Genomic DNA, 14,585 nt, shown 5'->3' with positions numbered 1-14,585 from the left:
CTCAGCCTCAGAGGAAGGCAATGGTAAACCACCTCTGAATACCGCTTACCATGAAAATAAGATCGCCATAAGTCGGAATCGACTTGACTGTCTCCTACCTTCCTCCTCCCGGTAATTCAAGCAGAAAGCCCAGGAATTCTCTCTCCAGGCTGCAACCCTACCTCTACCTACATCAGTCCGCACGTAGTCTCTGTATTCCTTCTGTTAACGTGGGCAGAGAAGCAGAAGCCTAGACATAACACAGGGCTTCGGAAAGACTCGAGCGGACCCGGGAGAGGCAAATCAGCACCTAGAAGACCGCGCCGGTGGGCGTGGCAGAGCGGCACGTGGATCGGCGCGGGTAGCGGCGCGGGGTTCCGCGTTGTTGCTATTTCTTGGGCTCCGAAAGAGTCGGCGAGCCCTGTTTGACAGGAGGCGATTGCGGCGGCGGCGGCAGCGCGCGCGCGTGCCCCCAAACACCCACCCTCGCCAAGGTAAAGGCCGTGTGAATGTCGTCTTCGTTGTGATTGCGACTGGGGGTTTCTGTCTGTTCGCTCCTCTGCATTGCACGTTGATATGTGTGGGTGAGCAAGGCAGTGGGTTAAGCGGAAAGCAGGCGGAGGATGTGGTGATTGCCGCTCTCAGCTCAAAGACCCGGCTCTTGAGGACTTTCTCCTGCAAATCTCAGAGCCAGAGGCGAGGCGCCACCGGGCAACGTAAGCAGCCGGCCAGGTTCGCTCTCATCCAAACGGTTGCTTTGCGACGATCGCTATTTTGGCGTAAAAGAACCCCTCCTTTTTGTTGTTTGTTTTCTGGTCTCTTCTGCATTCCAGCGTGAAAAAAGGGGGGGTTAACATGGGCAATCTTGGAACCAGCCCAGCTCGTGCAAAAAGTCACTCCGATGAGTTAGCCGACTTTAGCCAAAATGCTTGAGCTGCACTTGGAAGAGAGGGGTGGACATTGCTTTGGTAAGGAGCAGTGGCACAAGGGCGAACAGCTCTACTGCGAACCTGGCGTGCTGGCACCGGCGACCCATGTCGTCGCCGCTGCTGCCGGAGCCTCCCTCCCTCTTTTTCCCCGCCCCCTTCTGTGGTAGTAGCAAGAGCTGAGCTAGAATAAAGTTTGCAACGGGCTCAGGTGGTAGTGATCTTCCACCACGTTCGCTTTTTAAAGTTCCAGCGATGTTGGGATCCGAAGGTTATGCAAATGAATCTTGATGCTCTTTTAAGATTTTTTTAAATTGTTACAGGTTTCGAATGCGGAGAGATGCTGCCAGGTTGAGTCACTGGCGTGGCCAATCGCGCGTAAAAATCTCTCAAGGCTTCTAGTCCTTTTACTTTTTGTAGCAGAAAACGCGTTTAAAATTTGGGACCTGTTCCGAAGTGGTGCTGTTTAAAAGTTTGGCCATTGGCTCAAGCTCGGGTGGCTTCCTTTCACCGAGACAGAACCGGATATAGATTTCTAATAGTGATGAAAATTTGCATTCGCGCATCTCTTTGTGCACGCCCCCAAATGTAGGGTTGCAAACGGCCAGCGTTGTTTAATGGGTAGTGAAGCGCTAGAATCCATCAAAGTAATAAAAGAGTTAACCTGAGAGAAGAGGGTCACAGGCTCAGAAGAAGTGTGGCGATTGGCACCGGCAAAACCAAGGGGTGGGGTGTATATGTGCGTGGATGAACTCACTTGAGGCAGCTTATGGGTGAAAGTTGCAATTTCTGCTGGAGGGCAAGGGGAGCAAAGATAATAAAAAGGATAGCCGGATGAAATTGTTGCCCTGCCTTGTGGATGAGGCACTGGAGCGCAAACTGTATGTTGGGTTAGTGGCCGTGGTGGTGAGATGAATTGTTTTTGTAGCAGACCTATTTCTGAGAAAGGCCTGACAGCAGATTCAGAGACTTCTCAGATAATCTTTTCATAGATAATCTTGTGTGACAAATGTCTCTTGTCCCAATACCTGTGCTACTTTTGAATATCAGGACAGAAGTGAAGGCATGGCCCCTGCAGTTAACAAGTATCCTAGAGGAAGTTTTTAAATGAAGCTTTAAACAGGATTAAATGACTTGTGTAACTGCTGAATGATGCTAAAGTGCTGGGAAAGCAATAAAACAGCCAGCCAAAAACAAAGTAAAAATAATTGTAGCAAGAAAGCGAAAGCTTTACAAGGACTTCTGTAATGAACACATAACAATTGATGATACGATGCAGTAATTATTTTCGTATTTACACCATTAACGATTGTAATTTAACGTTAATGACTTGGTATTTTATTCCTTCTCATTTGCAGACAAAAGCACATCTGATGCATCATCAGGGAGTAATTTGATAATCTAAAGTCATGAATAGAAAACACTAAACTATGCTCAGAAGTCTGACAATATAAAGCAAGAAACAGAATAACCTCATTTGCTGTTTATTATCTGTCTTTTATAATTCTGTTTACTATCGTTTGCATAAATGAATAGCTAAATTGTATGCTAACCCCATTTCTGTGGATAAAAGAATCCTTGATTGCACACAGATTTGTTCGAGGACTAATAGGCACTTCCTTGGAAAGTCAAGCAAAGAGACCCAGTTTTAGATTAGGCTGAACATTTTATGGAATGAAATTCAGCTGGAATGCAAATTTTATCTCCCCTGGAGCAGTTACATGTCCAATTTTGATCAGCTTCCTATTGAAATGAAATCAGAAACTTCGCATCCTTCAGGCTTTATCTGTTCACTTTGCAAAAGAAAAATGGAGTTTATTGCCAACGCTTGCACTTAACATCATTATCTACCTTTTGGATATTGGTCTTAAACTCATTACTTTAGATAATGTTTTTGGTGAGTGTGAGAGATATGAAATACTAATGTTTTAAAACTCCTTGCTGCTGTTTAATAAATTACAATTAAGGAAAGTGGGTATTATGTTCTTATGTTCTGAAGAATTACAGGAAAAACAAAAAGGGAAATCACAATTATTATGGAAAACTAGCCACTCCACATTCTCTCACGTAATCAGATCATAATATACCATTGCTGCTGTTGATTTTGGTGGGCTGTGAGTTGGCAAGATTTGTAAAAATATTTGTGGTTTCTTTTTACATCTCCACACACTCCCAAATAACATTTACACACATTTAAAGTTGGTAATAGTATCTTTTTAAAGAATACCATCTGCTGATGCAAAGGTGTAAACTATATTTGAAGAAGAATGCTCATGACAGTATTTAGATAAAATCCCAGGAATCAGATTTTGGTTTTTGGGAGAGAGCCCACAGGATGTCAAATAATAAAAGTGATAGAACAGGGATTGGGTAAGGGATGCACCTGTTTTCCTGTGAGTAATACCCCTATCCATCTGCAGAGAGAAGTGGTCCTCATTGGTGCTGTCTGGACAGGATTTTGAGGCAGGAGTCCAGGGCCCCACTCAGCAGAATGATCTGAAAAACCTCCAAAGAGGTTAGCATACCACATTTTGAAGTAAGTGAAGTAATGCATACTGCCATTTAAAGAGAAGGGGGTCCACAAACACCATACAGCCCAGAGCCTAACTGCACCACCCACCTATGCCACATTTGAAATTTGTACTCTTTGCTATGCCTGAAAACTCTTCTACTTTGTTGTGTCCTGGGCAGATTAGCTATATAAGGGCTCTAGCTTTCCCCCCACTATGTGCTTTTTTCTCCTTGTCCTGATACCTTGGGGAGTGTGGGGAGATAAAACTAGGAAAGGGGAGACAAAGAAAGAGTTGAGAGTTAATAAGAGGAAAGAGGTGGTGAGTGTAGTCCCTTTGCAGTAGCTTCTGAGACGGCTAGTATGGGCTTTGCTGTCAGACTTAACTGTTTATTAGATTTGTAACCCACCTTTCATCATAAGATCCCAGGGTGGATTATAGCAAAGTAAAAATACAGTATAAGGCTGTGAATATACTAGTCGCCAAATCCAAGCGTTCCCATTAGTCACACTTGGAAGGTGAACTGTTTGATCTGCCAATCAGTTGCAAAATCTCTTTGAAGCTGAATTTTTTTAAAAAAGCAGTTGAGCTTCCCCCACCAGGTTTTACAGTAAAAAAGGACGGGGTTTGACTTGTGTCATGTGCCTCCATTTTCAGAAGAGAGAGGTGGAGACGCACTGGAACTGGAAGAACAGTGAGTGTGTTTCTGCCCTTACAATTGGTTAAAACAATTTACAAACAAAAGAAAAGGTGGATCCTAATTAATATATATTAGATGTCCAAGGCTGGGGTAAAGAAGTCCATCTTCAGCATAAGAGGAAAGCTGTACAATTAAGGTGCTAGATGCACCTCTGTGAGGAGGAAATTCTGCATCTTAGGAGCTGCCACAGAGAATGCCTTCTAGCTGCCTGCACCTCCCGAAATTCCAAGAGCCATGGAACTATCAAGAGGGCCCCCTCTGCCAGTCTTAAGACCTGAGATGGTCTGAAGGGAAGGAGGCAGTCTCTCAGAAATTTGACATCTTTCACACAATTAGCGATTGAGTGAATGGTTTTTTTAATGAAGTAAATAGTAGGTGCATTACCCCCAATCTGGATTGGTGGTGGATAGGGAACTTTAAGCCTTCTGCAGTTCTGATCTGGATTGAGGGCCCCATGCCTTCTTACTCACTCTGGAGGCAAAACTCCATTGGACCACACATGCCCTATCTAATTGTGTGGATATCTTCATGTTTCAGTTTGGCCCTGGGGTGGTAACATTGTTCTCATAAAGTTTGGCCAGACTTGCTTCATCTTCAGTTTCTTTGCCCTCTCAGATGTCTTGCTCTGTGCCTGAAAATTTTGTTGGCCACCCATTCCCCCTCATTTCTTGGAAAAGCCATACGCTTTGGGGAACTACCTTAGCAGAGCCACCTGGAGCACCTCCTAGACGTGAGTCAGCTGCTCTTGCTGGGTGATACTCTGACACTGAGTTGTTCACAGAGATGGTGGCAATGGCTTTCAAACTAATTGCCCTTGGCATGCTGCCATTTCTAGGAGTTCATGGCCTCCATAATTGTGATCAGTCTATTTCAAGTAGTATAGGACTGGCTGAAAAATTCTGTGCTGAAATGGAATACAATTGGTTTTGAAAACTTTTTGGCAAATCCTTATGATTGTTTCAACATATAATGCAGAGCACACATATTGCACTGTCCAAGAAACAGGCCTAACTACCTTCTCAGGACACAGATATTTTTTCTCTGTTGGGTTAGAGAGCCATTTAGTCTGCTTTTAGTGATTTCGCTATATTCCTGAAGTCTTCAGCAAAGACCTTGCAGCCTGTTATCCTAGCTGCACACTCAATATGGCTGTTAGCATATTTATTTCTCTTTTGTTTTTCTCTTTGTATGCCTGTTCCTGGTTTATGGATGCCTTGAGATTGAGTGATGCGAAAGGTGATGGTTGAAGTACAACCTTCTCCTTCAAGGTCTGATCTAAGAGATCTTTTTTAGGTGAATGATCTCTTGCCCCTGGAAGATACTCCATGAACACTAGAATAAAACCAGTAGAAATATTTTAGAGTAGGAATAGAAAACCTCTGGCCCTCTAAATGTTGCTGGACTCCAGCTCCTATCAGACCCAGCCACCATGGCCAATAGTACAGATGATGAGAGTTGTAGTGTAGAAACATCTGGAAGGGTTCATCCTTGTTAGAGGCTTGTTCTTGTTCTGTTTATCTGGATTAGTTTCCACTCGATGCAGGAGAGTTGCTGAGGCTATGCTGAATAAACTGCATGTGAATTGCTCCTTTGGACTGATGGGCAGAAGTTGGTCAGTAGCTGGCTGGATTATTTAGTGCCTACTTTTAGTAGGAAAAGTTCCAAATTAGCCTCACATCTGGTAATGGGATTTACTGCTGCTGCTTCTTGTTTTAAAAGCACCAATTTTTGATGTTTTGACTCCTTGCTCCATTACTATCTGTTTTCCGTTTCCAAGTTTTTGAAAAATGTGTGGAATTCATATTTGTTATTTTGGGCACACCTGGCTATGCTACTAAGCCCTGAAATTAATTAAAGCAAACCTATTGATCTTCTTGGATTTTTTCTAAGGCTTTTGATATAGCTCATGATTTGCAGGCAGTGTTGATAAAAATTCAATGATTTCTTTAAAAAAAATAAAAAAAAAGATTTTTTAAATTTAAATCAAATTACAGTATTTTCTTAAAACAATTAGTAAAAAAAGAGCCTAGGTCAAAAATATCATCATGAATACTAATTATACAGCTTCTAATTATATTCTATGAACATGTTAACAGCAGTTTATGGAGATGGGAGATAACTTGATCAGTCCTATTCTGCAGGTGGTGTGCATGAAATGCTCTCTCTCTCTCTAAGTGCAAAGATAGAAAAGGTCAATGAATAGAATTTGAGGAGATGGAGTAGATCTGAACAAGGAGAAGACCACTGAAGTGGTAATCAAGCTCTTAACACCAGGTGTAGAGAGGTTTTTTTCAGCAGGTGTAGAGATATTTTTTTTCTTCCTTTGGACTAATTCATTCTAAATTGAGAATTAATTTGGGAACTGAAAAAGCAGGAAAGCTTGTATTTCTTTTCCAGACAATGAACAAGGAAGACAAAGGTGAAGAAGACCGAGTTAACCGTACCACCCAATATTTTAAGTTTCTCATGTTGACTTGGTTGAAGTTGCCTAAATTTTACTTTTTAAATAACTGTAAATTTATCTAAAAATTGAAATAGTTGACCATTCAAAAATCCATGTGCAATTTGTTTTAAATCAAACCTGTTTGCAGGTAATAAAAACTTTCATGCGATTGCTTTAACTTACAGTTGGAAGACCCTAAATAGTGATAGGATACGGGATGGATCCCTGTAATGAAGGATAAGGCTATCAATGGCTACTAGGTATTACGGTTTATGATAGTTCCACTGTCAGAGGTGGTTTTATGCCTCTGAATACCAGTTGTTGGAAACTGCAGGAGGGGAGAGTACTGTTGTACTTGGGTCCTGCTTGTGGGCTTCCTGAAATCAGAACAGGATGCTGCGCTAGATGGGCCTTTGGTGTGATCCACCAGGGCTCTTCTTATATTCTTATGGCATGTTGCTAATTTTCTCTTGCAGGATCCTTTCTGGGGGTTTCCATAAGATTCGTTCTTCTTTTGCCTCTTGTTTGGGATATACTGCATGTAAAGCTAATACATAAAACTCATAGTTGTCCTATGCAAGCCAAGGTGTCCTAGTCTTGGAGATTATTCTAGGGCTCAGCTAAAGTCTTAACTTTGTTTTTTCCCCAGGAAATTTAAAATTTGGGATGGCTGCAAGATCCCTGGAAAAGAAACACCACCCTTGTTCCTTTTTCCAAGGCAGTTCACAGGTTCCTTATCTGTATTAGTGCCATTTTAAAAATACCTTTCTTCTAACAAACAACATGTTTTCATCCAGTTGGGGATCATATTGTGCATGTGATGAAATTAGTAATGGCAAGCAAAGATGATGGCTTTGCCCTCACTCCAGGACCATTAACATTCCCCATGGTGCTCTTGCTTTTGTTCTGGTTCTGATGTTCTAGTGAACCATCCTGTGATGTCACAAAGAGTGTTAGCACCTGTGCCATGTTCCAAAACAATCAGCCTAATCAGCCAATACACTTTGGTGTATGTCATCATGCTCTTATGTGGTGACACCGCTGTGGTGCAGGAAGAAGAGCCTGGAAGTAAGCAGAACTTGCAAGCGTGGCAAAGTTTTTGGCAGGGAGAAATGAAAGAAGCTGTAAGAAAGCATTCCATTCTGAGGGTTGAAAGTTTTATTTGTGAAGTTGTGAAGCTGTTGAATTCCTAGGACATAGCTCTCGTTACTTAACACTGAGGAATAAATGGAAGTTAGAACTTAAGTATCAAGACAACATATTTCTTTAAATATGCTGGTTCAGATTTAATAACCTCTCTATGACAAATGATTCCAGAGGTCCATAGTAAGCTTATAACTGGAATGCACTTCGTTGTAACATTCACTTTATAAAATAGACATAAACAAGAATAATTGCTTTCCTTGTTTTCCAGAAAAGTTCAAATCCCAGGGTTAGCTACAGATCATACATCTTTTATTCTTAATAGGGTTAATTACAGGAAGCTACATGGCTAACCAGGGAAACTACATTTATTTTGTTTTTGGACTTGATGTTCTTTTTGCTGATTAAGGCTAAAATCCTAGACAAGAAAATCAGTCCAACTGAATACAGTTGGACTTACTTCAGTGTAAATATACATAGCACTGCACTATAAAAGTACCATTGATACAGCATCGTAGAGAGATGTGTATTTAGAAAATTGTATCCTCAACTGTCTTCAGGATCCTTGCTTTGATTCTGAAAGGAGTTAGGGAATAATTTGTTTTATTGCCCTTGTCAAATCCATCCAGTTCTAAAAGAAAGAAAGTTTGTATTTGCCATATTTTCTGAACTGTCATTTTTACCTTTATTTGCTGGTAAGTTACTGTTATCGCCTAATATACCAGCCTTGGAAGCAATAATACAGGTCTGAACCTTCCTTGCATTAAGGGCAAGTAATGGTTCTTAAATGATATGAAATAGTGTCATGGTGGTTTTGAATATTCTAAAGGTCCCATAGAAAAAGTAAGGAACATAGGAAGCTGTTACTGATTCAGCTATCTCCAGTATTGTCTACATTGACTGGCATAGAGATGCCAGGGATTGAACCTGGTACTTGTTCCATGTGGCCTTGTCAATAAATACCGTATTGACATGGATGCTTACATTTAATTTTTTGTAAACAAGTGGAACTTGTAATAAAATGTTGCAACGTGAAGTCTTCCTGTTCAGCTATGCCCTCTTCCAGGATACTCCATTCCATTTCCCCACTCCTATGGTTTTTCATCCCTTTCCTCCAATAGCCAGCCAGCATTCTGTGCCAACTGAGTATGCTCAGTCCTTATTGGGCTGTCTTTGTAGGGGTTTCCTCTCAGAGTTTGCTACATACCTTTGGGTTTCCCCTACCTTGCTGATATTTCCCTCTTATAAATGGATGGTGCCATTTTGGCTGCACAAGAGCTGGCACTCAAGAGAATCGAGTTCGCTATTAGTAAATACGATGATTACCAGGTCAAGAAATTAAACTCTCAAGTATTTTATAATAATCTTCGGTATACCTAATTGACATGTATCCATGAAAATTTGCTTCATACAGAAGTACCTTAGAGAGGTAAATTAGGAACCTCTGCCAGGACTTAGACTCCAGTGTTATAGCAGGTGAATCAAGCGAGGTATCCAGAGCACAGCCTTGTCCTGATTTTTTGGATGAGTTTCAGTTGGTGCAGCTTGAGGACGTTGACAAGGTGCTTGGACAGGTTCGTGCAACCACTTCTGTGCTGGATCCTTGCCCTGCTTGGCTAATAAAAGCTAGCAGGGATGGAACAGCCGGCTGGGCCAGGGAAGTGATTAATGCCTCTGTGCGAGATGGGGTGGTCCCTGGCTACCTGAAAGAGGCAGTAGTGAGATCACTCCTGAAGAGACCATCCCTGGACCCAGAAAATCTTAATAACTATAGGCCGGTAGCAAATGTTCCATTCCTGGGCAAGGTCCTGGAATCAGTGGTGGCAGGCCAGCTCCAGGCACTCTTGGATGAGACTGATCATCTGGATCCATTTCAGTCGGGTTTCAGGCCTGGTTTTGACACGGAAACAGCCTTGGTCGCCCTGTATGATGACCTTTGTTGGGAGAGAGACTGGGAGTGTGACTCTGTTGATTCTCCTTGATCTCTCAGCAGCTTTTGATACCATCAACCATGGTATCCTTCTGGGGAGACTAGCTGAGTTGGGAGTGGGAGGTACTGCATTGCGGTGGTTCCACTCCTACTTGGCAGGTTGCCTCCAGAAGGTGGTGCTTGGGGAACATTGCTCAGCACCCTGGACCCTCCAGTATGGGGTTCCACAGGGGTCAGTTCTGTCCCGCATGCTGTTCAACATCTACGTGAAGCCGTTGGGTGCGGTCATCCGGAGCTTTGGAGTGCATTGCCATCAGTATGCTGATGACACACAGCTCCATTTCTCCTTTTCATCTTCTTCAGGTGAGGCTGTCAATGTGCTGAACCGGTGCCTGGCTGTGACAATGGACTGGATGAGGGCTAATAAACTGAGGCTCAATCCAGACAAGACTGAGATGCTGTTAGTGGGTGGTTCTTCTGACCGGATGGTGGATGTCCAACCTGTTCCGGATGGGGTTGCACTCCCCCTGAAGGAGCAGGTTCATAGCTTGGGGGTTCTCCTAGAACCATCTCTGTCACTTGAGGCTCAGGTAGCCTCAGTGGCACGGAGTGCCTTCTACTAACTTTGGTTGGTGGCCCAACTACATCCCTATCTGAACAGGGATAACCTGGCTTCAGTTCTCCATGCTCTGGTAACCTCCAAATTAGATTACTGCAATGCACTTTACGTGGGGCTGCCTTTGAAGACTGTTTGGAAACTGCAGCTTGTGCAAAATGCAGCGGCCAGATTGGTAACAGGGACCAGACGGTCTGAACATATAAAACCGATTCTGGCCTGCTCGCATTGGCTGCCTGTATGTTTCCGAGCTCGATTCAAGGTGCTGGTTTTGACATATAAAGCCTTACACGGTTTGGGACCACAATACCTGATGGAACGCCTCTCCCGATACGAACCCACCCATACACTACGTTCAAGATCAAAGGCCCTCCTCCGGGTGCCTACTCCAAGGGAAGCTCGGAGGGTGGCAACAAGGGAGAGGGCCTTCTCAGTGGTGGCCCCCAAATTACAGAATGATTTTTTTGACGAGGTGCGCCTGGTGCCAACACTGTTACCTTTTCGGCGCCAGGTCAAGACTTTCCTCTTCTCCCAGGCATTTTAGCATGTGTTTTAAATTGTTTTTATATTGTTTTAAATTTTAAAATTGTGTTTTAAATTGTTTTTAAAATATGTGTTTTAAATTGTATATTTGTTTTAATGTTTTTGATTGCTGTAAACTGCCCAGAGAGCTTCGGCTATGGGGTGGTATACAAGTGCAATAATAAATAAATAAACCTGGGTCAGTAATCCTGGGTACATAATGTATGCAATTGCTGCGCTTGCCTCTGCAGCGTTACAGACATCTGTAAAGGTGCAAGCTCAGCAGTAATATATACGCAAGTGTCTCTGCATGTCTGGCTTTTGTATGTGTGCTTTTCACTGGCTTTAATAATCAAGATATTTTAAAATTAAGAGCATATTCAAAATCTAAAAATTTGAAAAGCAGTAAATAAACATTCACAAGATAGAAATTGAAAAAGGGCAAGAGACAAAGTGATGTACTTTGGTGATTGACTATAGCATTTTACTGCCAAACATCAAGGTTGGAGAAATAGATATAAAGCAGAAATTCAGAGCATTCCTGTAGTTGCCTATACTAGGGTTACTGTTGTTGATAGATACTGCTTCTCCTTGTGAAAATAAGCACTGGCAGCAGCATTCCAGGATCCCAAGCAGAGGTCTTTTACATCATGTCCTACTGGATCCTTTCAAGTTGAGGTGGATCTTGACTGAACCTGGAACTGGGAACAGCTGCAACACTGGGGGACTGGAGGAGACCTGCCCTGGGAATGAGTATCTGAGCATCTGGGTGTTTGCTTGCTCACTCCTCTGGGTTACTTCTCTCGAGACAGCTGAAGTCCTTGGTAAGTGCTGCAAGGACTGGGTCCCCCTGCCTGACCTTGACTCCAGAGAGAGGTTGCAGTCAATTTTGCGGTCTCTTGAACTGGCTCCTGGCTGGGTCAGGGGGCATAAAAGCCCAGCTGCCCTTGCAGATCTCCTTGGGGAGTCACGAGGGTGAGGGCACTACTCCCTTCTATTTTTTTTAACCAATCTAGAGGAGATTGGTAGTGGGGAGGGTTTATGGAGCATGTATAGTTCCTGTACAGGGTGAGAGCCTGTGCAGTGAACTGAATGATAGCAGAAAGTTGCCAGATGCCTTTAGAGTGAGAGTCTGTAACTGACAGAAGGCTGGCCCTCCTTGGGTGTGAGACTGGGGGAGTAGATGTGCCCTGTGTAAAATATATTGAGTGGGTCTGACACTTCCCAATTCTCGCAGAGGCCTACTGGGATTATTGGCTCAGGTTGGTTTTGTTGGTTCGTAGTCTGGGGTGCTCCTGGATCCATCTTTGTTGCTAGAAGCCCAGGTGACCTCAGTAGCTAGGAGTGCCTTTTACCAGCTGCGGCTGTTAAGACAGCTGCAGCCATTTCTGGACCGGGGTAGCCTGACCACTGTTGTCCATGTGAGTAACCTCCAGGCTGGATTACTGTAATGTGCTCTATGTGGGGCTACCCTTGAGGTTGGTCCAGAAGCTGCAGCTGGTGCAAAATGTGACGGCGAGACTGTCACCCTGCTGCTGAAAGAATTGCACTGGCTACCTATTAGCTCCCGGGCTAAATTCAAGGTTCTAATTTTGGTGTACAAAGCCCTATACAGTTTGGGACCAGGATACCTGACAGACTGCCTTACCCTGTATATACCTAGTTGATCACTGTGCTCTGAAGGTGAGGGCCTTCTGCAGATACCATCTTATCAGGAGGTCCATTCTGCACAACATAGGAAATGGACTTTTAGTGTAGTGGCGCCTACCCTTTGGAATTCCCTCCCCTTAAATATTAGACAGGCGCCATCTCTGTTATCTTTTCGGCACCTACTGAAGACTTTCCTCTTTCAACAAGCCTTTTAAGTTGAGACCTTATCCCAGTCTGTGACTGTGTTGGAATTGCTTTTTAATATGTTTTAAAAACTTTTTTAAAAGATATTTTTAAAGCTTTAAAAAAAATGTTTTAAAAGTTTTATTTTAAAGTCTGTTTTTATGATGTTTTCAAGTGTTTTAGTGCTTTTGTTTGCAGCCCTGGACTCCTACTGGGAGAAAGGGTGGGATATAAATCAAATAATAAATAAATAAATAAAACCTTTTGCATGGAAAGCATGTGTTGCTTCCAATATGGGCTTGAATTTTTCCCATTGTCAGGAGAATTTCACTAGACTTCTTGTTTATGATGCTTGGCTCATCAAAATGATTGGTTTGGAACAAGTTATTTTGCAAACACTGTGTTGTAGACAGTGCAGCTGCTCTCTGCTTATAGCACAGTGAGGCCTGGATTGCCTTAACCTATCACTGCAGTGGTGGTGATCCAGAATAGTGTTGCAGTTTGGAGTGCTCTGATTGCAATACAAGACATTGAACCACAGCTGCAGCATAGGCAGGCACTGCGTACATGTAGGTTGGTAAGAAATGCCATTGCTTGGATGCAAGGCTTGCCTTGGATATGTCGTCTGGTCACCAGTGGTGATTAGAAATAGTCCCCAGGTGACTATGTGATGTGATATTGAGGCACATTCCCTAACAAGTCTAGTTCTTTAAAATAAAAAATGGACATGATCAGTTCAATGCAAGTTGAACTCCTTCCAGTTATTGAACCAGTGTTTTCATACCTGTGCTTCACTGTTTGTATCCTAGTTGTGCTGTTCAAGACTAAGATAATGACTTTTTGTGACCTCAGTTTTTTGAAGGTCATAGGGAAAGGTGTGAAATAAACTCTTACTGAAACTGAACCAATAAACTATTGTTTCCTGTTTTGGTCTTCCTTTTAAAACTAATTCTAAAACACCTGGACAGGGATAAGGTTTCTTTTCAAAAATAACGTTTTTAAATTATGCATTGGTAGGCAGGCTGTTTACATATTTTTTTTAACTAATGACATTGTACATTTATTTTCAAGGAGGAAGTGCAGAGTGGTGCTTCTCAGCACAAAAAATGTCAAGAGGGGGGTTGTGCTAGCAGCATGATCAGAGCCAACTGGGAGAAGGCTTACTTCTATACTGTCCTCTCACATTAAATGCTTTTGAGCACCAAGGAAGTACTCACATTGCTGAGACTCTGTGCCCTCATGTGTTGTAGTAAAAAGCTTATTGGTCACTCTTAAATAGAATGCCACAGTAGCTATGTTGGTGCATCTACCTTCCGCATTGTTCACGATACACAGGTGCCTAAGTTTGGACAGTTTGAATGTTATCCATAGAGATCTTTGAAGGTGCAACCGTAATCTGATTCTTGTTCTGAGGATTTGGTTGTAAAAGGACAATTCTTTATCCAGCTCTCAGCAAGGACAGGAATGAAAAGAGGCACTTGTCTAGGGGAGTTCAGTCAGGAATAAAATCTCTCATAGTTTGCCCTTTAGTACTAGAACCTCACCCCAAGTCTTACTCTTGCATTGTCTAATGAGAAAACCACCCATGGATCTATTGTTCATTTGCTTATTGTATTTGTCTCAAAGTGACTTAACAAGGGAGGGAGGATGTGATATAATTCAAATAATAATTATAATAAAATAATTATTATTCACATAACTGAATAAATAATAAAATACAAACAGGTAAAATCAGTTCAAAGCCAAAGAAGACAACAGCATACAAAATGAAAATTTCCTAAAGTGCTTATCTAACAATACAATAGAAAGGATAAATCTTATCCCACCTGCAAAAAATGAGTACCACAGTACTGGGTAAAACCATACACATCATCTCAAAAATTTAACCATCAAAAGCCTGGGTAAATAAAATGGTCTTAGTCTGGTGTCTGAAATCTGACAATGGCATTAGGCGTATTTCCTTGGGGGGAGCATTCCACAAAC

General features: G+C 42.5%; 1 protein-coding gene across 2 annotated transcripts in view; it reads left to right on the top strand.

The window, feature by feature from the left end:
* The first annotated feature begins 420 nt into the window (after nucleotides 1-420).
* Nucleotides 421-14,585, top strand: part of RARB (retinoic acid receptor beta) — a 527,110-nt gene continuing 512,945 nt past the window's right edge. For both annotated transcript variants that reach the window (XM_061587702.1, XM_061587698.1), the window contains exon 1: nucleotides 421-473. The gene's annotated coding sequence lies outside the window, so the exon portion shown is untranslated. The remainder of the gene's footprint in view (nucleotides 474-14,585) is intronic.

This window comes from Rhineura floridana, chromosome 10 (genome assembly GCF_030035675.1).
Source record: "Rhineura floridana isolate rRhiFlo1 chromosome 10, rRhiFlo1.hap2, whole genome shotgun sequence".
NCBI lineage: Eukaryota > Metazoa > Chordata > Lepidosauria > Squamata > Rhineuridae > Rhineura > Rhineura floridana.
Note: the sequence above shows the minus strand (reverse complement) of the source record. Positions and strands in the feature narration are given on the sequence as shown.